The sequence below is a fragment of the Dasypus novemcinctus genome, chromosome 5, assembly GCF_030445035.2.
Source record: "Dasypus novemcinctus isolate mDasNov1 chromosome 5, mDasNov1.1.hap2, whole genome shotgun sequence".
Classification (NCBI taxonomy): Eukaryota; Metazoa; Chordata; class Mammalia; order Cingulata; family Dasypodidae; genus Dasypus; species Dasypus novemcinctus.
In genome coordinates, this window is record NC_080677.1 from 132,624,931 (window position 1) to 132,649,914 (window position 24,984).

General features: G+C 43.4%; 1 long non-coding RNA gene across 2 annotated transcripts in view; it reads left to right on the forward strand.

The window, feature by feature from the left end:
• The window catches only part of LOC131278596 (uncharacterized), a 114,232-nt gene that overhangs the window by 66,781 nt on the left and 22,467 nt on the right, over positions 1–24,984 (forward strand). For both annotated transcript variants that reach the window (XR_009185975.2, XR_011648899.1), the window contains exon 2: positions 20,175–20,327. This is a non-coding gene — a long non-coding RNA (uncharacterized lncRNA). The remainder of the gene's footprint in view (positions 1–20,174; positions 20,328–24,984) is intronic.

Below are 24,984 nucleotides of genomic sequence, written 5' to 3' on the forward strand. Positions count from 1 at the left end.
GGTATGGTGGTTGGGGAACCAGATTCTAAACCAACTCCTTCCCCTAGTGCTTCCCAAGAAATATTTACACACAAAGAATAACAGCATGGTAAAGGGAAATAATACTTTACAGTTAACCTGACCTGTTCTAGGCTCCTAGTGCTGAGGAGGGGTAACAATAGTATCTACCTCACAGGATTGTGGTGAGCAATAAAGGAGTTACTTAAGGTAAAATACTTCCAACAGTTTCTGGTGCGAAGTAAGCACCCCAAAATACTAGCTCTGATTACAAAGTGCTGCTTTGTAGCAAGATATAAGGAAAAGAGAGGAAGGGAGGGAGGCTAGAAGGATAACAGAAGCAGCTATACCAGGGCATTGTCTTTTGCTGCCTAGTGACCCCATCCATCATATTTCAGATTCTGAAAATCTGATTATTATTTCACATCCTTGGGAAAAGACAAGGTCCAAAGCACCTAAATTCTGGAGGAAGGAAGAGATTTATTCTGTGATGTTCCAAGCAATGAGGGAAAGATTTGTTCTCAGCTTTGTTATGACCTAACAGTCAATGTTGCTCAAGACTGGAGTGAGTAGCAGTGAGGTTCAGGGCTCCTCCTTCGCTGCTCCCAGCGGAGGAGGAATTAACCACTTACCAGGATGGGTGACACCTCGGCTGGACCTCATCTGACTTTCGGCAATTCCTCCCACCTTTGTGAAACAACACGTCCAGTGGGGAGGAGAGATCTAATCTCCAGAGAGCTGCCAGGCAATTTTTTGTTAATACCATTTTTATAATGGGCATTGACAGTGGAAGTGGGAGACACTTTCATATGATCTTCTTTGATCATCACAACAACCGTGGGATATAGGTTTTGTCTTTTAGGGAGGCACACAGCTCCCCAGTCCTCTGGTTCTCAGAAGGAGGGATTTTCCCTAAGTACTGGTGGCCCCTGCTAATATGGCCTGTGCATAAATTCAAACTTATTCTATATCCAAGTATGCCTAGAAAGCCAATTGAGAAGTATACACTCTATAGGCTTTAAATACTCAAGGAGGACGCAAACCAAATGTGTTTAGCTTACCTGGAATGTGGGGGCTTTGATGTGGAGAAAGTGGCCATGGCAGCTGCTGAGGGTAGTGAGTGGGAAGAAGAGATGTGATGTAGGGGCATTTTCAGGATTTGGAGTTGGCCTGGGTGGTACTGCGGGGACAGTTACTGGACACTCTATGTCCTCCCATGGCCCACTGGGTGGACTGGGGGAGAGCGTAAACTATAATGTGGACTATTGACCATGTAGTGCAGCAATGCTTAGAGACATATTCACCAAGTGCAATGAATGTCCCATGATGATGGAGGAGGTTGTGGTTATGGGAGGAGTGGGGTGAGGGGGGTGGGGGGCATATGGGGACCTCATATATTTTGAACATAACATTAAAAAAAATAAAGACAAAAAAAAAGCTTACCTGGAATGTGGGGGGTTCATGTTAAAAGCTTACCTGGAATGTGGGGATATGTGTTAATTCAATCTTATCTGAAGGAAATAACCTATCTAATACTCAGATAAAACACTTGAAGAAACTAACAAAAATTCCTTTTGCATATAAGCACAGTTTGACTCCCCACTTTTACATTCTCTGTATGAAAGGGATCCAAAAATTCTATTCGGGGCTTGGTTTTTATCAGGACGAGAGTCCACTGAGTCTGGCCAGTCTAAATAAATCTTCCTTCTCAGAATTCTGGGGTCCTGGCCTACAATACCACACACACCTGACTTCTCTCTGCTACAACACTGCCTCCTTCCTTCTTCCTCCCTTGGAAGTAAGTTGCTTGACAATTTTGGTAACTCTAAGCATAACTCAATTCCTTCTCCTCCCCTCCTCTGTGGAAGCCAGTTGACAGGAGGGGACATACTTTCTGCTCTAGGCCTCCAAGCCCTGGGCAGACCCCTTGGGAAGAAGCCTTCAGACTTCAGCGTAGCCTGAGGGTATGGCCAGTGGAGTCTTCCTCATTCCAGGGTGTGATATTACCAAGCACGCTTGGCCTGCAGACCTAAAGGCAGGTTCCCCAAACTAGGCATATTATTATTAAAGTTGACGAGTTCCGACTCCCTCTGCAACCTGTCCAGCTCCTATTTGACTCAGAAATTGAGGGGGGGGGGGAATGGGTATAATTTATTGAATCTCCTCAAATCCCAAGATCCTTTCTCTCTTTTTTAAAAAGGTTTTTTTTTTTTTTTATGGTAAAATAAAACACAGATAAAGAAAATCACACAAAAACAATTCTGTAGTGTAGTGAATTGTTATCAGCTACTGCAAAAGCTCTTCCATGTGCTCCATCACGTCACAGCCCCTTTCCTCCCTCCAAAAATAACCACTGTTTTGGCTTTTGCTGTATTCACTTCCTTGTGTTTCTTTATGGTTTTATTCCCAAAATGCGTTTCCATAATCATTGTACTTTAGTCTTGTCCAATTTTAAAACTGATATGCCTTTTAAGTCTTCTGTAATCCACAATTCCCTCTCCAACCATTTTTTTCCCTTACAGTTTATGTTGGCCATTTGAATGTAAACTTTCCAAAGTCAGGATTTTGTTGATTGCATATAAAAGGTACGGCTCAACATTCTCCTCTGTCATCTGTATGTCCTGTAAATTGGCAGTTGAATCCAGTGGCTTAATCAGAGTCTGATTCCATTCCTTTGGCAGAAACTATAACTGTTATTGTACGTTTTGTTCAGGAAGTATGATGTCTGATGTTTGCTCTTTTTTTGTTTAACAAGTATCGATGCTCAAGGTTTAGGCCAATTAATTCATCTGGAGTTGTAAACTGGTGGTACTCTAATTCTATTTTATTTATATATATATATATATATATAAGCTGTAATAATTTACATATAAGGTGATCCATCTGCTGATCTACTAATCCCATGATTAGGTTACATTATATGGCAATGGTGAAAGAAGTCTGCAGATGTAGTTAAGATCCCTAATCAGTTGGCTTTAAATTAATCAAAAGAGAACTGATCTGAGTGAGCCTGATCTAATCAGGTGAGCCCCTTAAAAGAGGGTCTTGAGGTCAGAGATAGATAAGTAAGATTCAATATGTTCTCCTATAGGAGAAAAGGCTGTGTGGGTAGAGGGGACTGCCCTCACCCCAAATATCGCCAGGAATCCACAGAGAACCACTGCATCTGAAGGGCCCCACCCACCAGCCAGAGACCGTGGCTTGTATTTTTCCTGTACTTCTTGTGTTTCTTCTGTTAATGGTGAGAACAAGGAACCTGGAATCTGAAGACAAGTATGCAACCGCAGTTCTATCAGGCAAGCTCAGAAGCTCGCATCAAAAGAGCTTCCTGGGAAAATGAAATGAAAAGGGATTTGTAATGTGCCCACCACAGTTGCTCTTCTCTTCTCTCTCTCTGAACCTCCATTTCCTAATCTGAAAAATGAGGATAATCAAATCTTATCATATAGTGCCGTTTTAGGATTCAAAAGAAAACGATGCCTTTGAAAATAATCTGTAAATTATGAAGTCTTATGAAAATAAAAGCTTTTCTTGGCCAAAGAGTTGCTCAGTCCTACTGATCGTAGAAGCTCAGGTTGCAGCACTTATTTAGGAAATCATTAAGCTAGGAAAGCTGCACTGGAGCAAGTAGCTCAGGGACTCCCTGATGGGACAGGAGAGCATTCTTCCACTGTAAGGATGAGTGGCCAGATGCTGTGGAAGTCCAGCTCAGCGCCCCGCTGTCAGGCAACATTTCCTGTTTAAACGTGTTTCTCTCCTAAAGCTTCATCCCCTTAGTTCCTGTTTATGATAACAGGAATCCATTTAATAGCCTTTTATTTATTAGAATGGCCCAGGCTTATGGCTTTGTTAAACCACACTGAAGGCACCGTGCTGAAGCAGCCTCTTCTGATAATGATCACTACTACAAGTAGAATCTCGTTTATGCAGGCATGCACTCAAGCAGTGAAATGTTATATTTTAGTAACATATCCCTCTGGCTTTCCTCAACTAATTGGAATCTAGATGGCATTGAAACCTATTTCCCAGGCGGCATTATCAGAGGCATGCTTTGCTCACAGACAGGCTCTTTACCTGCTCTTTTCTGTGGTCCTACCTTCTGTGACACATGCAGATCAATATAGATGCAGGGGCTGAAGGGGCAACCATAGCCACATAGGCCTGTTCCTTTCATTCTTTCCTTTGGCTTCTTCAGTTCGAAGTACAACAGCTATGACATGGACTCGTGCATCCAAAACCTGCTTCTGGGCTTGTTCATCTGAAGGCACATCAGATCATCAAGCAATCAATAAGACTTGCAAAAATCACCTTAGGAGCTGAGGGGAATTTCAAGAAGTATTGCCTTTCATCAAGCCTAAGGTACCATCGAGTATATGGCACACCATTATTTTATTTACTGCCAAGAAAAACCCTGCCAATTAAACTGTGTCACATAATTGATTTTAAGGTGTACCCTATTTGAGAATTAATTGTGAAAAGAGATGTGTCTTGGAGTTGATTAAATATTGTGTAAGTTACCCTATCTCCTTTTAAAGAGATCATTAGGGAGAAATGACACACACATATACACACACACACAAGTAACAACTGGACTCAGTGTATGACTGACTGTCGAAGGAGTTATAGGGACTTGGGTGCTTTGAAAGTCAAGCCTGGGAAGACATTGTTTTAGATCAGATCTATTGAAAGATTGGACTGTTATCTTCTAGGTGGTATTGAGAGAAACCATTGAGAACATAGGGAAAATGTGAACTTGGGCATAATAAGGTGTGTTAAAAAGTAGAAAGGTGTCTAAGATGAGGAAATAGGAAGTGATAAACTAGGAAAGGCAATCTTATTCCAGATTATGGTCGGTCCTAAAGAGTTTGGAGTTTATACTTTAAGCAATGGGGAGCCACAGAAAATTTTAGAGTAGGAGAGAGACACACCAAGCAGTATTTTAAGAATATTTGTCTAAAGGTAATAAATATGAAGACTACATGGAAGGAATAGATTGCAGGAAGGGGACCTATTTAAGAGATGATGTCAGAAGTCCAGGTATGCAGCAAAGAGACTAGCAGTGTGAAATGAAAAGGAAGAGACAAAGGGAAATATCTATGGAAAAACAAATGAGCAAGGTTTGTTCGGGAAGAGGGATACATCAAGACTATATCTAAATATTTGAGTCTAGACAGCTTACAATGCAATGACAGAAAATTAGAGCTCAGAAGCCCTTCTGGCATTAAGGAGGCCACAGCCTTCTTGGGGAACATATGAAAAATTGCTATATTTTCTGGGTGACAAGGCACTCCAAGGGCACTCCAAGGACACACATGGCTCAAATTAAACCATGCTTACCATAGTTTTCTATAGATAGTATCACCATCTCTAGTGATGCTGGGCTAGGGAATAAAAGGTGTATTCTACTATTGTAAGTGTCTTAGACATCTCACAGACTGTCTCATTTATTTTTGAATCATCACTGTGTAGTAAAGCAAGGACAAGCTTTACTCTATGTGCATAGATAAATCAACTGCCCTTTATGAAATACACGTAAGTCAGCAGCAAACTGGGAATAAATCCAAGGTCTCCAAACTCAGTGTTTGTATCTATGTGTGTGTGTTTGCTCTAGACCTTGCCCCCTTCCATAAAATAGAACAAAGTATTATGTAAACATTCAGAGCCTTGTAAATGCTAGGTAGTGACCCTACTTCTCCCTTCAGCCTGGGAGAGATGGTTTATTCATAAAGGGAAGAACTGTACTTGTTCAGAGAGTCTATCCACACCCAGCCCTTATGCTGGAGGAGAAAAAGGTGTGGGCTGAGCATTTGGTTGGCTACCAAATGTGGCTGCAATGCCCTTGATGGTGACAGCCACTGGGGTTTTATCTTGTTAGCTTTGGAGGCTGTCAGAGGAAGTACTTCTTGTTGAACTCAGGATCCAGGGAAAACAGTGAATAAGAAGAGTTTTGTTTTGTTTTGTTTTTCCTTCTTATTTTCTAATGGAACTGGGTATTCAGGGTAAGTCCAGTTCCATATTACCTGCTCTGCATGGGCTTGGAGGTTTGTCAATCAGCGAACGAACAGATTCTTGAGAGCCTTCTAGCTCACGAGCGCAGGCACTGTTCTAAAGGGAGGAGATACCACAGTGAAGGGAGAGAGACTAAAATAAGAAAGCAGGGAAATAAGGTAATTCAGGCACTGATAGGTTTTATTAGGAAGATAACATAGTGACAGGGTGCAGAGGGACTCTTTGACCTGCAGTGGTTATGGAAGGGCCTCTCTGACGCTACAGCAATGCTGAGAAAGAGGGAGACAGCAGGAACCTAGGAAGGCATTCCTAGCAGGACAAAGACCAAGTCGACAGGCCCTGAGGTAAGGACCAGCTTAGCATTGTCAAGAGACAGAGAACAGAGTGTGGTGGTGGAGAGGGGACAGGTAGAAGGCATGTGCCTCTTATTGCAAGTGTATGGAATGACAATCCGATTATCTCTTTGGAAGGATCATACAGCCAGCAGCTGTATGTGGGATGACCCAAGGAGGGATAAGAGCAGAGGCTGAAATGCTAAGCAGAGCTTTCAGCAGTCTGAAGAACTGCGAGTACAGAAAAGTCAAAGTCCAGGGCCGACTAAGGAGGAGGGGCCCTAGCAAACATCCTAAGCTTTACAGCTGAGAGCCTGGAGGATCTTGAAAGAAGGGCAAACTGGAAACAGACCATCCCTCAGAGTGTTACAATCTGAGGTGCGGGTGGACTTGGGAATGAAATAGAAGTCAACAGAAGGAGATGGTTAACAGAAACAGAGGTCAGAGCTATCCCATAATTGTCATTATAAAACCAGTGAAACTTTGCTCCCAGTTTAAAATTTCTGAGGTACTGCCAATTCTTCCTTTTAAACCGGGAGCAAATTTTCACTTGTTCTATTAATATTATGACATTTAAGCTTGAAATATAAAAACATTTCACTGGATAAGATTTCCTCAGGTGAATCAAGGCTTTCCAAGGGGTGGATTTGTTAAATATTGAACAATAAAGTATTTGTAGAAATTAGAGGTGAAACTGACAAATATGTTTGTTTTGGCAAAAGGGAATCTTCAACAGCAATTTCAACTCTCAGGTCTCTCTGTAGTGACTCTGTCCTTTGGTTTCTTTCCACTGTAATCTTACACTTTCCTTGATCAAGAACTCAGCTTAACTTTTTTTTCTCTCTCTCTGCGTTTCTCTTTTTCCTACGTCTGTGTAAGTGCCTAACAAATTTTCAGGTATTCATGACCACTGGAAAAAAGGGAGAAAGTAATTCCTACCTCACAGGGTTGCAAGGATTAGAAACACTCTAGGTAAAACCCTGTAAAATAAGCACTAGTGTCCCCATTTCACAAAGGAGGAACTTGCTCTAAAACCTAGGAAGTATGGCAGCAGAGAAACAAACTCTTGAAGTCGTGCCCTCTCCCAGGTAGCTTGCTTGACAAGCTGGTGTGTCACATTTATCCACACCCTTGGGTATTCATCAAAGACGAGAGGCATTCGTGACACTGTGCTGGTAGGCAGCCTTCATTTGGCTCTCCTGGTGTTCATTTATTCATTCTGCAAATATTTATTGAGTGCCCGCTCTGTGCTAGGCACTGAGCTAGGACCTGGGGCTACAGAGATGAAGGTCTCAAGGAGGTCACAGTCTGGAAGAAGCACAGGTAGCAAACAATGACAGGACAAGGTTGTAACTGCTATGAGCAAAGTAACAACCAAATGTTCTACAGCAGACCCACTGTCAAACTTTAAAACTTCGGGGTGAAAAACTGGAAACAACCCAAATGGGAACCAAGAGGAGAAGTTACTTGTCATGGCTCTAAAATGGAATGTTAATCAGCCATTTAAAATAATGTTTCTGGAAGCATGAAAAAAATGTTCACAATGTGATACTCACTGAAAAAGGCAGGCTGTGAAACTATCTAAATTCTGTTACCGGATGTAATTTTTATAAGCCAAAATTCTATCATAGGTTTTCTTTTTTTAATTAGAAAAGTTATAGGGTTACAGAAAAATCATTCATAAAATACAGACTTCCCATATACCACCTGATTATTAATACCTTGCATTAGTGTGGCACATTTGTTATAATTCATGAAATAACATTTTTATAATAGTACTATTAACTGTAGTTCATTGTTTACAATAGGGTTCATTGTGCTGTACAGTACTATGGTTTTTAAAATTTTTTATTCTAGTAACATATGTACAACCTAAAATTTCCCCTTTTAACCACATTTGAATATATAATTCAGTGCTATTAATTACATTCACAATGTTGTGCTACCATCATCACCATCTGTATTAGCCAGCCAAAGGTGTGCTGATGCAAAATACCAGAAGTCTGCTTATATTTATAAAGGGTATTTATTTGGAGTAGGAGCTTACAGTTACCAGGCCATAAAGCATAAGTTACTTTCATCACCAAAGTCTATTTCCATGTGTTGGAGCAAGACGGCCGCCGACATCTGCCAAGAGTTCAGGCTTCCTGGGTTCCTCTCTTCCCCCGGGGTTCCATTTCTTTCTGGGCTCAGCTGCTGTGCTTTTCCCACAAGGCCGGCTATAGTCAATCAGGCAAATGGCTCTGTCTCTCTCACTGGGGCCTCTGCCATGTCTAAGGAGCCATCTCTTTTCTTGTGTTGTTCTCCTATGTGTTCACTTCCAGCTCAAAACTCCCACTAACTCTTCTGCCATGTCATTTTCTCTGAGTCTGTGCCCACCAAAGGGGTAGGGAATCAATGTCCTACTGACGTGGCCCAATCAAAGCCCTAATCATAATTTAATCATGCCCAGAGGAAAAGGCCAGTTTATAAACATAATCCAATATTTCTTTTTGGAATTCATCACTAATATCAAACTGCTACACCATCCATTACCATAACTTTACAATCAACCCAAATAGAAACTCAGTACAATTTAAAAATTAACTCCACATTCCCTACCTGCTCCCTGACCACTGGTAAATTATAATCTAGACTCTGACTCTATGCATTTGCTTATTCTAAATTATTTCATATCAGTGAGATTATACAATATTTGTCCTTTTGTGTCTGGCTTATTTCACTCCACATGACATCTTCAAGTTTCATCTATGTCTCATGTATCAGAATTTCATTCCTTTTTACAGCTGAATAATATTCCATTGTATGTAATATATATTCCACATTTTATTTATCCATCTATTGGTTGATGGGCATTTGGGTGGCTTCCATCTTTTGGCAGTTGTGAATAATGTCACTATGAACATCATTGTAAAAATGCCTGAGTGCCTGCTTTCAAATATTTTAAGTATAGACCCAGAAAAGAGATTGCCAGATCATGTGGTAATTCTATACTAACTTTCTGAGGAGATGCCAAAACATCTTCCACAGTGGCTATACCATTTTACATGGCCACCAGCAATGAATGTTCCTATATCTCCATATCCTTCCAAAATTTAGTTTTCCATTTTTTAAATAGTAGCCATTCTAGTGGGTGTGAAATGGAATCTCATTGTGATTTTGATTTGCATTTCCCTTATTTCATGTGCTTTTTGGCCATTTGTATATTTTCTTTGGAGAAATGTCTATTCAAGTCTTTTGCCCATCTTTAATCATTTTTTGTTTGTTTGTTTTCTTATTGAGAATATATTGGATTTCTCTCTATATTCTGGATACTACACCCTTATCAGATGTGTGGTTTCCAAATATTTTCTGCCATCATGTAGGTTGTCTTTTCATGGTAAATCTATTGATGCTCAAAAGTTTTAAATTTTGATGAGGTCCCATTTATCAAAATTTTTGTTGCTCAGACTTTTAGTTTAAAGTCCAAGAAACCATTGCTTAACACAGGGTCCTAAAGATACTTCCCTATATTTTCATTTAGGAGTTTTATAGTCCTGTTTCTTATATTTAGGTTTTTGATCATTTTGAATTCATTTTTGTATATGGTGTGAAATAGGGGTCTTGCTTCATTCCTTCAGATACGGGTATCCAGTTCTCCCAGAACCATTTGTTGAAGAGACTATTCTTCCCCAGTTGAGTGGTCTTTACCCCTTTGTCAAAAATCAGTTGGCTATAGATGGGAGGGTGTCTTTATAAGCTCTCACTTCTATTCCATTAGTCTATATATCTGCCCTTGTGCCGGTACCACGATGTTTTGACCACTGTAGTTTTGTAATAAGTTTTAGTGTTTTTTGTTGGTGGTGGTTTTAAGAGGTACTGGGTATTGAACCCAGGACCTCATACATGGGAAGCAGGAGCTCAGCCACTGAGCTACATCTGCTCCCCTGTAATAACTTTTAAAGCCAGGAAGTGTGAGTCTTCCAACTTCATTCTTCTTCAAGATGGTTTTGGCTATTTGGGGGCCCTTACCAATCCAAATTAATCTGAAGACTGGCTTTTCCATTTCTCCCAAGAAGGATTTTAGAATTTTGATTAGGATTGTGTTGAATCTGGAAATCATTTTGGGTAGAATTGACATTTTGACAATAGTTAATCTTCCAATCCATGAGGAGAGAATGTCCTTCCATTTATTTAGATCTTTGAGTTCTTTTATATATATTATTTATGTATGTATTTATTTATTTTATTTTTGAGGTGCTGGGGCTGGAAATTCAACCTGGGACCTTGTATGTGGGAATCCAGGGCTCAATCACTGAGCCACATCAGCTCCCCTGAGTTGTTTATTTCATTTGTTTGCTTGTTGTTTTGTTTTTAGGAGGCAGAGGGGACTGAACCTGAGACCTCTCATGTGGGAAGCAGGTGCTCAACTGCTTGAGTTATATCCACTCCCAAATCTTTGATATCTTTTAGCAGACTTTTATATTTTATACTTTTATGTGTCCTTTACATCCTTGGTTAAATTTTCCTCAATATTTGGTTATTTTACCTGCATATTGTATATGATTTTTTTTTCTTTGTTTTCTCCTCAGATTGTTCATTACTAGTGTGCATAAATACTACTGAGTTTTGCATGTTGATCTTGTACTCTGCCACTTTGCTGAATTCATTTATGGCCTCTAGTAGCTTTGTTGTAGATTTTTTGGGACTTTCTGTAGATTGGATTATTGTTGTCTGCAAATATAAAAGTATTATTTCTTTCTTTCCAATTTGGATGCCTTTTATTTCTTTTTCTTTCCTAATTCCTCTGACTTGAACTTGCAGTGCAATGTTGAATAACAGTGATGACAGTGGGCACCCTTGTCTTGTTCCATATTTCAGAGAGAAAGCTTTTAGACTCTCATCATTGAGTATGATGTTATCAGTGGGTTTTTCATATATGCCCTTTATCATATTGAGAAAGTTTCCTTTTATTCCTATTTTTCTAAGTGTTTTATATTAAGAAAGGATGCTAGAGTTTGTCAAATGCCTTTTCTGCATCGATTGAGATGATTGTGTTTTTCCTCCTTTGTTCTTTTAATGTGGTGTGTTACATTAATTGATTTTCTTTGTTAAACCATGCTTGCATACCTGGGATAGAACCCACTTAGTCATGATTACACATTCAATCTCTTTATTTGTAATTGGTCTGTCAAGATCTTCTATTTGTATAGAGTCAGTACTGGTTGTCTGTGTCTTTCTAGGAATTTGTCCATTTCACCTAGGTTGTCTAATTTGTTGTCATACAATTGCTCATAGTATACTCCTTTGGTCCTTGTTATTTCTGTGGGGTCAGTAGTAATGTCACCCCCTTGTCTGATTTTATTTACTTGAATCATCTTTCTCTCTTTCTCTTTTTGTAAATCAAGCTAAAGTTTTGTCAATAATACTGATTTTTTCAAATAACCAACTTTTGGTTTTGTCAATGCTCTCTATTGTATTTTATTCTCTGTTTCATTTATTTCTGGTCTAATCTTTGTTATTTTTTCCTTCTGTATGCATTGGATTTAGTTTGCTGTTCTTTATGTAGTACCTCCAAGTAAGCACTTAGGTATTTGATTTTAGCTTTTTTCTTCTTTTTAAATGTAAGCAGTTAGGGCTATGAATTTCCCTCTGAGCACTGCCTTTGCTACCTCACATAGGTTTTGATGTGTTGTGTTCTCATTTTCATTTGACTCAAGATATTTACAGATTTCCCTTGTGATTTCTTCTTTGACCCATTCATTGTTTAAGGATATATTATTTAACTTCCATGTATTTGAGAATTTTCCATTGTGGTCAGAGAAGATGCTTCGTATACACTCAATCTTTTAAAATTTATTGAGAATTTTTTTTAAATTAGAGAAGTTGTGAGTTTACAAAACAATCATGCAAAAGGTGCAGAATTCCCATACATAACCCTACCACCAACACCTTGGTTTGTTATGGGAAACATTTGTTACCAAATACAAAAGAACATCATCAAAATGTTACTGCTAATTATAGTCCATGCCTTATACTTGGTGTGTTTTTTCCTTAAACTACCCTATTACTAATGCCACACATTTAATTGTACATTTTCTGTAGTTCATGAGAGAATGCTTTCATATTTGCACAATTAACCACAGTCCATCATCCCCCACATGCTTCACTGTGTTATGCAGTCCTATGCCCATACACTCCATCCAAAGTGTACACTCAGTGGCTCTCAGTTTCATCACAGAATTGTGCTGTCATTGCCTCAATTTTAGATCATTTTTCTTACTTCAATAGAAAAAAAACCCATACTTTTTATACCGCCCTTATTATTGACTATTAGCATTGATATTGTGCCTTCTTTGCCACTGATGCAAGACCATAGTTACATTAATTGTATTTTTTCCTTGTATCACTGTATAATTAACACCTTGTAATAGTAAGGTACATTGGTTTTGGTTCATAGAAGAACATTCTCGTATTTATATTATTATCCACAATCCTTATTTACCACTGAGTTCACTATGTTATACAATCCGTAGATTGTTTTCTAGCTTTTTTAAATTGACCTTGACATCCCTAGACTACCTCTTTCAGCCAAAATCACATTTATGAATCAGTAATGTTATACTCACTATAATATGTTAAATGAACTCTGTCCATTTCTACACATTTACAATGAACCTAATTAAAAATTCTACATATATAAAGCCTCATCTCTCCCTTCTCAACCCATATTTTATTTCCTAGGAACCTATACTTTAGAGTGTATCTCTGTGAGTTTACTTATTGTATTTAGTTCATATTAGAATGCGGTCACCCCTCGGGCTGAAGTGTGGTTTGCAGGCCTGGCAGGGGAGCGGCCGCGGTAGGCCTAATTCCGCTGCCCCCATAATAGGGTGGTTGGTCGGGCCCACCGCCACCCCTGAAGGAAGCTCGGCATGGGCGCAGAGTGCCCTCGGGTCTCCCCTTCTCGGCAGCCATGCTTCCGCGGCCGCCCCTCCTCCCAGATGGCGCCACCCGATGCCTTGTGGGGCGGCACCCTTCTTCTTCCTTCTCCCTGCGCAGGCGCAGGGCAGAAAATTCCAGTCTGCCCTTTTCCCCTCCCCCGACAGCAGCAACAGCCAGGCGTGGGCGGAGAAATCCAGTCTGCCCTTTTCCCCTCCCCTGACAGCAGCAACAGCCAGGTGTGGGCGGAAAAATCCAGCCCGCCCTTTTCCCTTCCCCCGACAGCAGCAACAGCCAGGCGTGGGCGGGAAACTCAAGTCTGCCCTCCACCCCAGCAACAGCAGCCACCAATCCCTAAACCCTGCCCCTTCCCCCAGCAACAGCGACAGCCAATCCCTAACCACCACCCCTCCCCCGTCCAGTACCGCCCACTGACCTTTCGCCGGCAACCAATCAGAACAGGGCGTGGCTTCGACCAATCAGCCTTCCCCAGCCCCTATAAAACTGTTGCCTCTCCCTCAGTAAAGTGGACTTGCGTGTTTACCTTGTCTCCGCGGTAGTTCTTCTGCCGTGCGCCCTCCAGTCCTGAGAGCCCCCGACAAGGGCCTGGCCTCCCTTGTCCCCAGTTCGTCGCCTGCTTCTCCGGGCGACCCCTTCGTCGCCTGCTTCTCCGGGCGACCCCTTCGTCGCCGGCTTCGCCGGGCGACCCCGTCAGCCGAACCGCGCAACCCCTTGTGAGACCGATCCCTCGTCTGCTGCCGGACTGACCCCTCGTCCCAGGTGGGACTGACCCCTCATCCCAAGCGGGACCGACCCCTCGTCCAGAGCTGGACTGACCCCTCGTCCACAGCCAGACCCCACCTCTACCGACCGAGCAAGCCGCCGCAGTTGGCGCCCAACGTGGGGCAAGGCAACCCCACCACAGCCTCACTCCATAACCTGGCAGCCCTACCCCCTCCTCTCTTCTCACCTTGGGACTTCTCTCGTGCAACATTGCTGTTACCTGAGCCTTGGCTACCTCATATGATCCACGGCAGTCTGGGAGAATCGCTGGATGGCTTTCTCCTTCCATGTCGGGGGCTTATACCGACCCGCTATGATTAAGAGGAGCCTTGGATTTCTCGGGAGCGCGCGCTTGCACGTCTGAAGTAATCCTACCACAGCCCTACGCCCTCCTCTCTTCTCACCTTGGGACTTCTCTCATGCAACATTGCTGCTACCTGAGCCTTGGCTACCTCATATGATCCACGGCGGTCTGGGAGAATCGCTGGATGGCTTTCTCCTTCCATGTCGGGGGCTTATACCAACCCGCTATGATTAAGAGGAGCCTTGGATTTCTCGGGAGCGCGCGCTTGCACGTCTGAAGAAATCCTACCACAGCCCTACCCCCTCCTCTCTTCTCACCTTGGGACTTCTCTCGTGCAACATTGCTGCTACCTGAGCCTTGGCTACCTCATACGGTCCACGGCGGTCTGGGAGAATCGCTGGATGGCTTTCTCCTTCCATGTCGGGGGCTTATGCCGACCCGCTATGATTAAGAGGAGCCTTGGATTTCTCGGGAGCACGCGCTTGCACGTCTGAAGTAACCCTACCATAGCCCTACGCTCTCCTCTCTTCTCACCCCTATCTTTTCGCTCTGCATTGCTGCTCCTGAACCTTGGTGACCTCATATGATCCACGGCGGTCTGGGAGAATCGCTGGATGGCTTTCTCCTTCCATGTCGGGGGCTTATACCGACCCGCTATGATTAAGAGGCGCCAATAAAACTCTCAGGAGCGCGTGCCTGAGCACCTCCACCCCTGCCTTCACCTCTGCCTCCTCCCCCCCACGCTTGCTCCCCTTTGCCTTGCTCCACTGCTCGTCGTCCCGCCCTCCCCTCGTCGGGGCCTTCTCTTGGCCCGCGACCACCATCGGAGCCCCACCGGCTCCGACCCCTTGTCTCACCGCGCACCTCGGCTCCCATCGCCGCGCTCTCAAGGTAAGGGCCCCTTTTCTTATCGGCTCCAAAAGGCCATTAGCGATGGGTAACATCCTATCTGCTAAGCAAGCCCCACAAGTTCGGGCCCTCGCCGGTCTCCTAGACACTCACCGGTGTAAGATCTCTCTGAAACAGCCCCAAGTCTTCTGTAACCGCGGCCCCCCATGCCGCCATCGCTCTCAAGCAGCTCCAGCCCCGCTAAACGGCCCGCAACCCACTTTCCCCGGCCCACGGCCTGCTTTCTAGCATCCAATAACGCTTCTGCTCTTGCCTCCCCATACTTCTGCGGAGCTTCCTCCTGTCTCGACCTCACTCCTCTTCTCAGCCATCCAAAGCGTCCTTTCTCGTCCACCGCCCCCCTCCTTTTTCGCTTGAACCCCTACTGCGTTGCAGATTGGGCCGCCCCATGTCGGCCCGCCCCATTAACATCGGCCTCTCTCGCGCCCGTGAAGACTTTGGCCTTCTTATTGTCCTCGCCTACGTCTCCACCACTCCCGACGCTGCCGCCACCACTGTCGCTGGTGCCCTGACGCAACTTGTCCTCACCGCTGCAATCCTCCAGACCATCACACAGTCTGCCTCTACCGCTCTTCGCCGCCAAGAAGAGATCAACTACCTGTAACGCGCTGTCATCCTGGACTTTTAACAAGCAGATGGACCTTATAGCCACTGAGATCAACAAGAATTGGACATTGGCCACCCTTGCTTGCAACGGCAAGATACTGCCCCCCAAATTGTACATTTGTATCCCCGTCATACTCACCTCCCTCTTCAGCCCCACTTCCCTCATTGCTTACTGCCTCTTGGGCCTCGGCTACTTGTTGCTGCTGCCATCCTGGCCCTTATTTGAAAAGAAGGGGGAAATGCGGTCACCCCTCGGGCTGAAGTGTGGTTTGCTGGCCTGGCAGGGGAGCGGCCGCGGTAGGCCTAATTCCGCTGCCCCCATAATAGGGTGGTTGGTCGGGCCCACCGCCACCCCTGAAGGAAGCTCGGCATGGGCGCAGAGTGCCCTCGGGTCTCCCCTTCTCGGCAGCCATGCTTCCGCGGCCGCCCCTCCTCCCAGATGGCGCCACCCGATGCCTTGTGGGGCGGCACCCTTCTTCTTCCTTCTCCCTGCGCAGGCGCAGGGCAGAAAATTCCAGTCTGCCCTTTTCCCCTCCCCCGACAGCAGCAACAGCCAGGCGTGGGCGGAGAAATCCAGTCTGCCCTTTTCCCCTCCCCCGACAGCAGCAACAGCCAGGTGTGGGCGGAAAAATCCAGCCCGCCCTTTTCCCTTCCCCCGACAGCAGCAACAGCCAGGCGTGGGCGGGAAACTCAAGTCTGCCCTCCACCCCAGCAACAGCAGCCACCAATCCCTAAACCCTGCCCCTTCCCCCAGCAACAGCGACAGCCAATCCCTAACCACCACCCCTCCCCCGTCCAGTACCGCCCACTGACCTTTCGCCGGCAACCAATCAGAACAGGGCGTGGCTTCGACCAATCAGCCTTCCCCAGCCCCTATAAAACTGTTGCCTCTCCCTCAGTAAAGTGGACTTGCGTGTTTACCTTGTCTCCGCGGTAGTTCTTCTGCCGTGCGCCCTCCAGTCCTGAGAGCCCCCGACAAGGGCCTGGCCTCCCTTGTCCCCAGTTCGTCGCCTGCTTCTCCGGGCGACCCCTTCGTCGCCGGCTTCGCCGGGCAACCCCGTCAGCCGAACCGCGCAACCCCTTGTGAGACCGATCCCTCGTCTGCTGCCGGACCGACCCCTCGTCCCAGGTGGGACTGACCCCTCGTCCCAAGCGGGACCGACCCCTCGTCCACAGCCAGACCCCACCTCTACCGACCGAGCAAGCCGCTGCATTAGAAAGACCATACAATATTTGTCATTTTGTATCTGGTTTATTTCACTCAACATATTATCCTCAATGTTCATCCATGTTGTCCTATGCCTCCCAGTTTCATGTCTTCTAGCAGCTGCATAGTATTCCATTATATGTATATGCCACATTTTGTTTATCCACTCATCAGTTGATGGACAATTGGGTTCTCTCCATCTTTTAGCAATTGTGAATAATGCTGCAATGAACATTGGTATGGAAATGTCACTTCATGTCCCTGTTTTCAGTTCTTCTGGATATATTCCTAGTAGAGGGATTGCTGGATCATATTGCAGTTCTTTGTTTGGCTTCCTGAGAAACTGCCAAACTGTCTTCCACAGAGACTGTACCATTTTACATTCCCACCACCAGTGTAGAAAGTGTTCCTACCTCTCTACATCCTCTCCAGTGCTTGTAGTTTTCTTTCTTTTTAGTAATGACCATTATATCAGGTGTGGAATCAGCTCTCATTGGCATTTTGATTTGCATTTCCCTAATAGCTAGTGATATTGAACATCTTTTCATGTGCTTTTTTGACAATTTTTAGTTCCTCTTTGGAAAAACGCTGTTCAGTTCTTTTGCCCATTTTTGAAATTGTGTTATTTGTCTTTTTATCATTGAGTTGTATCCTCTCTTTATATAATATGGAAATCAAATCCTTATCTAATACATGGTTTCCGAATATTTTTTACCATTGAGTAGGCTGCCTTTTCACCTCTTGACAAAGTCCTTTGCATCAAAGAAGTGTTTAAATTTAAGGAGGTCCCATTTATCCATTTTTTTTCTTTTGTTTTTCATGCTTTGGGTCTAAGGTTTAAGAAATCACCACCTACCACCAGATCTTGAGATGGTTCCCTACATTTTCTTTACGGTATTTTATGGTTGTACCTTTTATATTTAGGTCTTTGATCCATTTTGAGTTAATTTTTTGTATAAGGTATATGATAGGTTCCTATTTCTTTCTTTTGGATAGTATATCCAATCCTCCCAGTATATCCAGTTCTCCCAACACCATTTGTTGAGCAGACTGTACTGGCCCAGCTGGGAGGGCTTGACAGGCTCGTCAAAAATCATTTGACCACAGATGTGAGGATCTATTCCTGAATACTCAATTCAGTTCCATTGATCTACATGCAGGTCTTTATGCCAATCCAATCTGTGCTTTTGTTGTTGCTATTGTTATTTTTACCACTGTAGCTAAGTAATATGAGTTAAAGTCAGAAAGTGAGAGTCCTCTAACTTCATTGTTCTTTTTAAAGATATTTCTGTCTATTCAGGGCTCCTTACATATCCAAATAAATTTGATAATTGACCTTTCCATTTCTGAAAAAAAAAAGGTTGTTGGATTTTTTATCAGGATTGCATCGAATGTGTAAATCAATTTGGGTAGAGTTGACATCTTAACAATTTCGATTGTCCTGTCCTCTTGTTTGCTGATTCTCCCTTCTGCCTGTTAAAATCTGCTGTTGTATGTCTTTAATGTATTTTGATCTCCTTTATTGTGCTTTCCATCCCCATAATTTCTGTTGTTCTTTTTTCAACTTTCCTTTTTTTTGGTAGGGGGGAAGGTACTGGGGATTGAACCCAGGACCTCATACATGGAAAGCAGGCACTCAACCATTGAGCCACATCTACTCCCCGATGAGAGTTAGTTTTATCATTTGTTTGTTTTGTTTGATTTTTTTTAGGAGGTACCGGGAATTGAACCTGGGACATCAAACATGGGAAGCAGGTGCTCAACCACTTGAACTACATTCCCTCCCTCTTTTTCAACTTTCTAATTCTTTTTGCTTACACATTGTCTTAATTTCCTTTAACTCTATATCCATATTTAGTTTATTTCTATTTGTATTTTCCTTCATCTCATTGAATTTATTAAGGATATTTGTTTGAACTTCTTTGAATAGTTGTTCCAAAGTCTGGGTCTCCTCCAAAGTTTTAATTTATTTCCTTGACTGAGCCATATCTTCCTGCTCCTTAGTATGGCTTGTAATTTTTTGCTGATGTCTGGGCATCTGATTATTTTGATGTACTAATTCTGAAGGTCAGTTTTTCCCTTTTCCCTAGGGTTTAATTGTAGATTGGCTATATGTTAAGGCTCTTCTTCAACGCTTGATCCACCTTATACTGAAACTTTACAGCAGCTTGTGTTTAACTGTTCAGATTTCCTCAGGCCTTCTGTACCTATTTCTTGCCCTGAACATGCAGTTCAACTTTTAAGGTTGCTTTTTTGTGTGCAATTGTTTCACTTCCATGAGAAAGCTTCTTTTCCTCTGTTCTGTTCCTTCTTTGAGAATCCCAATCTGTTCTGTTTTGTGCAGAAAAGTTTCCCTAGTTCCTATGCTTTGCTCAACTGCTTTCCCTCATTCAGTACCCTCTTTTCATTACAATTTTTAATCCTGGGACCCATCCTGCCTTCAACAATTCAGTTCCCCTTTATTTCCATGAGGCTTTTCTACATCTGGTAACTTCCCTGTTAGGGTATCCTGCCTTGGGGACCCAGATGAGGTCAATGTTCAAAAAGTCTCATTTTTTCATTTAGGTGCTCCAGCAACCAGAGAGCAGGTTGAGTGTGTGCATCTCTTGCCAACAGTTCTGCCACAGAGTCCTTTGTATCCTGGGGTCCCTTTTGTGTGCATATGCTCACCAGGTGCTTGGGTTCTGCCTTATGTCTCTGAAGCCTTGGGTCCCTGTGCCTGGATATGCCTGGGTTTCTAACTTGCTGCTGTGATTGTCCCTGTGGTCTACATCCTTGGCAGGAGGTACCCAGGCTGTGCTGCTTTTGTGTGACTTTTAAGCTGTGCAGGACCAAGTTAGGTGGAGAGGTCCAGACTAGCAGGTTCAATTGTAGATTTTTTACCTTTTTTTTTGGGGGGGGGAGGGCTCTTTTTCTTCTATTAAGTGTTGTGTTCGCCAGTCTCTATCATCCTCCAGAGTTCCAAGCAAGTGGGATTTGTCCTTTTATTAGTTGATTCTGAGGGGACATTTTTCCCAGGGATGTTTTATGTTGTCATCTTGATTACAACACTCTCTATTGTAGGTTTTCTGATGTGCTGAATATCTGTCTTCTGTTTCCCTTTCAGATCCACTCTCCACCTTCTCTACCCTGCTCTGTGCTCTGAAGGCTGACCTATTCCAACCCTGTCAATGGGCACCGTGACCTCTGATTCATGATTGCCTTCAACCACTGGATGTTACCACCACGCGAATGGAACAAGGGAGAAGGGCGAATCCAGGTATATAGTCCCCCAGCTCCCTCTCTGTGGAGTTGCCTCCACAGACAATCTCAGCTCCTTCAGTGAAGCCCTCCCCTTCCTTCCAGATTCTAGTAACTTCTTCCTCCCTTCCCCTCTTTAGGCCTAGGGAGTGAGGTTGCCTCCTGTTCCTAACTCTAGGTTCTGTGCAATTTCTTGGGGCTTGCCTACACTCTGCCCACGACTTTGTAAACAGTCCCTTTATTAATGTCTCCTCAAATTACCTAAGTTGTGGGTACCAACCATCACCTGTTTGGACCCTGACTAATATACATCTGTTTTGGGGGATTAGTTATTTGCTTCTTTATGTATTTTGCTAGTTTTTATAACAGTCACATTTGGGTTACCTGGCCAGCTCATGACACCTTGTTTTCTCTGAGACTATCTCTCAAATCACGGTGGGTCCCAGTGTCTACATTTGTACCAAGAGACCCCATAACTATTTGGACCAAGATGGACAAATAAACTGGGCCAATCAGATGCTCTCTCCCGGAATGCCAAGTCAGGATGCGAGAAAGCCGGGCCAGTCTTGGTGGAGAGATATGCTGTTGACACAGAAACAGAAAGAGCTGGCTCTCAGAATAGTGAGAGAAGCAGCAGCGGCGAAGCAGTTGTGGTTCAAGCGACTGAGTTTCCATTTACCATATGGAGGACCCAGGTTGAAGACCCTGGTTGGATCCCCGGGACTTCCTAGTAAAAAAGAAAAAGAAAAAGAAAAGAAAGGTGTCCTAGACCTGCACGGTGAGGCACAGGCCCCTGTGCAGCAAAACCCCCCACACGCACACACACACGTGCACACACACAAGACGATGATGTAACTATATAGGAAAGGGAAAAAGAGAGGGAGAAAAGCAGGGCATGAGATTGCCCTAGACCCTAAAATATTTGCAGACGCCAGCTCTGGCTTCTTCCTAAGACCCGGCATCATTGCTTGCTCTGAGGTCCTTCAGATCTACCTCTACAGCCTTGTAATGCCCATTCCCCTTATAGCTTAAACTGGCTTGAATGAATTTTTGTTATTTGCAGCCAAATGACCCCTGAATAATACAGTCATGAACTACTTTCGCAATTAGGTAATCACAACTGAAGTCATTTTTTCATTTTTATTTTTTACATTTTTTATTTTGAAATAGCTATAGTCTTTTAACAGTAAGTAGCAAAAATAGTACAAAGAGTCTCACAGACCCTTTACCTAGGATCCCTGTTTTAATTTAACAAAGGCTGCCAATGCAATTTATCAGAAATGTCTTGGCTTTTATAATAAGAATTTACTAGGTTAAAAGCTTACTGTTCTAAGGCCATGAAAGTTTTCAAATCAAGGCATCATCAAGAGGGGCTTTCTCACCAAGTTGCAGCTGTGGGTGACCAGGAACATGGCAGCAGCATCTAAAGATGCTTTCTCTCAGAGCTCAGCTGTGGGCAATCAAGCACATGACAAGGCACAATGCCAGTCTACTCTGCCCTCTCCTCTGGGCCTCTTCTCTTCAGCTTCTAGCTGCTCTGTGAGGCTTCCCTCTTGGGGGCATCTTTCCTTGCCTCTGTGCTCTGTGGATTCCAGCTTCCAGCCTTCAGGACCTCTCCTTCTGTCTCTCAGGCTTTTTTTCTGTGTGTATCTGGTTTCAGTCCTCCATTTATAATGGACTCCAGCAAAAGGACCAAGACTCATCCTGGGTCATGCCTCACTGAAGCAATCCAATCGAAATTCCCCCAACTGAACCCAATCCAATCAAAGCATCCCCTACCCCCAAGACTGGATTAGCAACAAGAACATGATCTTTTCTGGAGTCCACAAAAAGGTTCAAACATATCACAATCCCCCAATGGGACATCTTATATAGCTGTAGTATACAACCAGGAAAGATGCATTGCATATTATTGTTCACCAGGCTATAGATACTTATTCAATCTTCACCATTTAAATAATCTGCATTCATGTGTGCATGTGACGTTCTATGCAGTTTTATCACATGTATATATTTTGTAACCACCACCACAACCAAGACACAGAATTGTGTTATGACAAAAGAACTCTCCCAGGTTATCTCTTTGTATGTGTATTTCCGTGGAAACCACTGTTGTCGTCTCCATCTCTGTACTTTTGTTATTTCAAGAATGTTAGATGATAGTCATACAGCATATAATCTTTAGAGATTGAACTTTTTTCACTCAGCATAAGGCCTTCGAGGTCTGCCCCAGTTGTGGTGTGTATCAATAGTTTTCCTTCTTATTTCTGAGTAATATTCCATTGTGTGGATGTACCAGAGTTTGTTCAACCCTTCACCAAAAAATGACCTTTGAGTTGGTTCTAGTATTTTGCTATCACAGATTAAGCTGCTGTGGATCTTCACGTATGGGTGTTTGTATAAACACGAATTCCATTATCTGTGAGATAAATGCCTAAGGGTGAGACTTCTGGATCACATGTTAAGTACATGCTTAGTTTTGTAAGAAACTGCCAAACTATTTTCCAGAGCGGCTGTACCACTTTGCATTCCCACCAACTGTGTATGAGAGATTGTTTCTCTGTTTCCGCTTTCTTGCCTTCTTGTGCATGACTTGAATTTTTTCTAGATTTCCATTCTGATTTATCTCCTGTGTTTTTGACAATTGAGGGACATCCAAGTAGAGATGTTAAATAGGCATAACATAATTTTTTTTGAGGTACCAGGGCCAGGGATTGAATCCAGGAATCTTGTAAGTGGGAAGTCGGTGCTGAACCACTGAGCCACATCAACTCCCCTGAGTTAGTTTTTTCATTTGTTTGCTTACTGTTTGTTTTTTGTTATTGTTGTTTTAGGAAGCACTGGGAACCAAACCCAGGACTTCCCATGTGGGAAGCAAGCACCAAATTGCTTGAGCCACATCTACTCCCCTACAACATAATATTTAATGCTTGTATTGTATTTCATTGTGTAGATATATCATGATTTACGTCATTTACAAGTTTCTCCTAGGATCAAAATCAAATGTATTTGTCTTTATTTTGTAGAAATATATACTGTTATATTAGAAATCAGGGCTACAGTTCCTTCTTTTTGGCACTTTTGCTGTTTTCTAGCATTCTCTAAAATACATCATAAATTCATTACTGTCTTCTGTATAGTTTCCTAGTCCACTGGAATGTAATGTGTTCAGATCAGCTGGTCACACTATTTCCTCAATAAAAATTAACACTTTGGAACATAGCTCTGTATTAGATCCGTGTTATCTCATTAATCCTCAAAACATCATCTTGTTTAATCCTCAGAACAATGTATGTACTTGTTTTTATCTCATTTTGGAGATGAGAGTACTAAATCTCAGAAGGGTGAATATGGTTTGCTTGTTAACACAGCTGGTAAAGTAGGGCTGGGCAAACCCTTGTTCTTATAACTCAAAGTCTAGTGCATAATGCAGCCTAGCTCTGATTGATATTTGTTCTGCCCTTTATGGTTTGAAGACAATGATCCTTGAGAGAATTGAAGTCAAATAAGAAATCAACAGCTCCATGTTTTCATCTGTTAAATTATACCATCTCTCCCAAGCAGGGGCCTCTCTCTTGTTCTTTCTCTGAGCATAGCAAAAATCTCTTAAAAATTGACTGTAGCATCATTTGCAAGCCTTAGTTCAGGATGGCTTTTCATTTTCTTGACCCCGTTTATAGGCCTCAGCCTCTCATTTATGTTTGTCCTGGATTATGACCAATATAACAACTGTTAAGAACATGGGTTTGGGGTTAGGCTCTCCCAAGTTTGAATCTTGGCTCCATCACTTACTAGTGTATGACTTGATCTCTCTGTGGCTCTGTTGCTTTTAGTGAAAACCTCCCCTTTCATTTTCCATGCCCCTGTGGAACCCCCTCCCACGGGCTGGCCCCATGCCTCAATTTAACCCACAGAGTACAACAGAAGTAATGCCATGCCACTGCCAAGTCTAAGCCATAAGAAGGTCTGGCAGCCTCCATGTCTGTGCTTTTGGGAGCTCTGAGTCATCAAATAAGAAGTCTTGCTACCCTGCTAGAGAACCCATGTGAAGAAACTACCTGGAGAGGCCATGGGGAAGAGGGAGAGGTCCAGCCATGCCAGAATCTCAGCTCAGCCTAGCCTTCCAGCTGTCCCCAAGAAGACACCAGACCTGTTAGTGAGCCATTTCAGATGTTTCAGCAGAGTGGAGTCCCCATATGATGGCAGCCTCGGCTGACCTCATGTGGGACAGAAAATGTCCTGCTGAGTCCAGTCAACCCACAGAATCATGAGAGAAAGTAAATGGTTGCTGTTTGAAGCCACTAAGATTTGATATGGTGAGTGTGCAGCAATAGATAACTGAGGGAAGCAGATTTGGCTCAACTGATAGAGCATCTGCCTACCACATGGGAAGTCCAGGGTTCAAACCCAGGGCCTCCTGACCTCTGTGATGAGCTGGCCCACGTGCAGGGCTGATGCGCACAAGGAGTGCCGTGCCACATGGGTGCGTCCCCGTGTAGGGGAGCCCCACGTGCAAGGAGTGTGTCCCGTAAGGAGAGCCGCCCCACATGATAAAAGCACAGCCTGCCCAGGAGTGGTGCTGCACACACGTAGAGCTGACGCACCAAGACGACAAAACAAAAAGAGACACAGATTCCCAGTCATGCTGACAAGAATGCAGGTGGACCCAGAAGAGC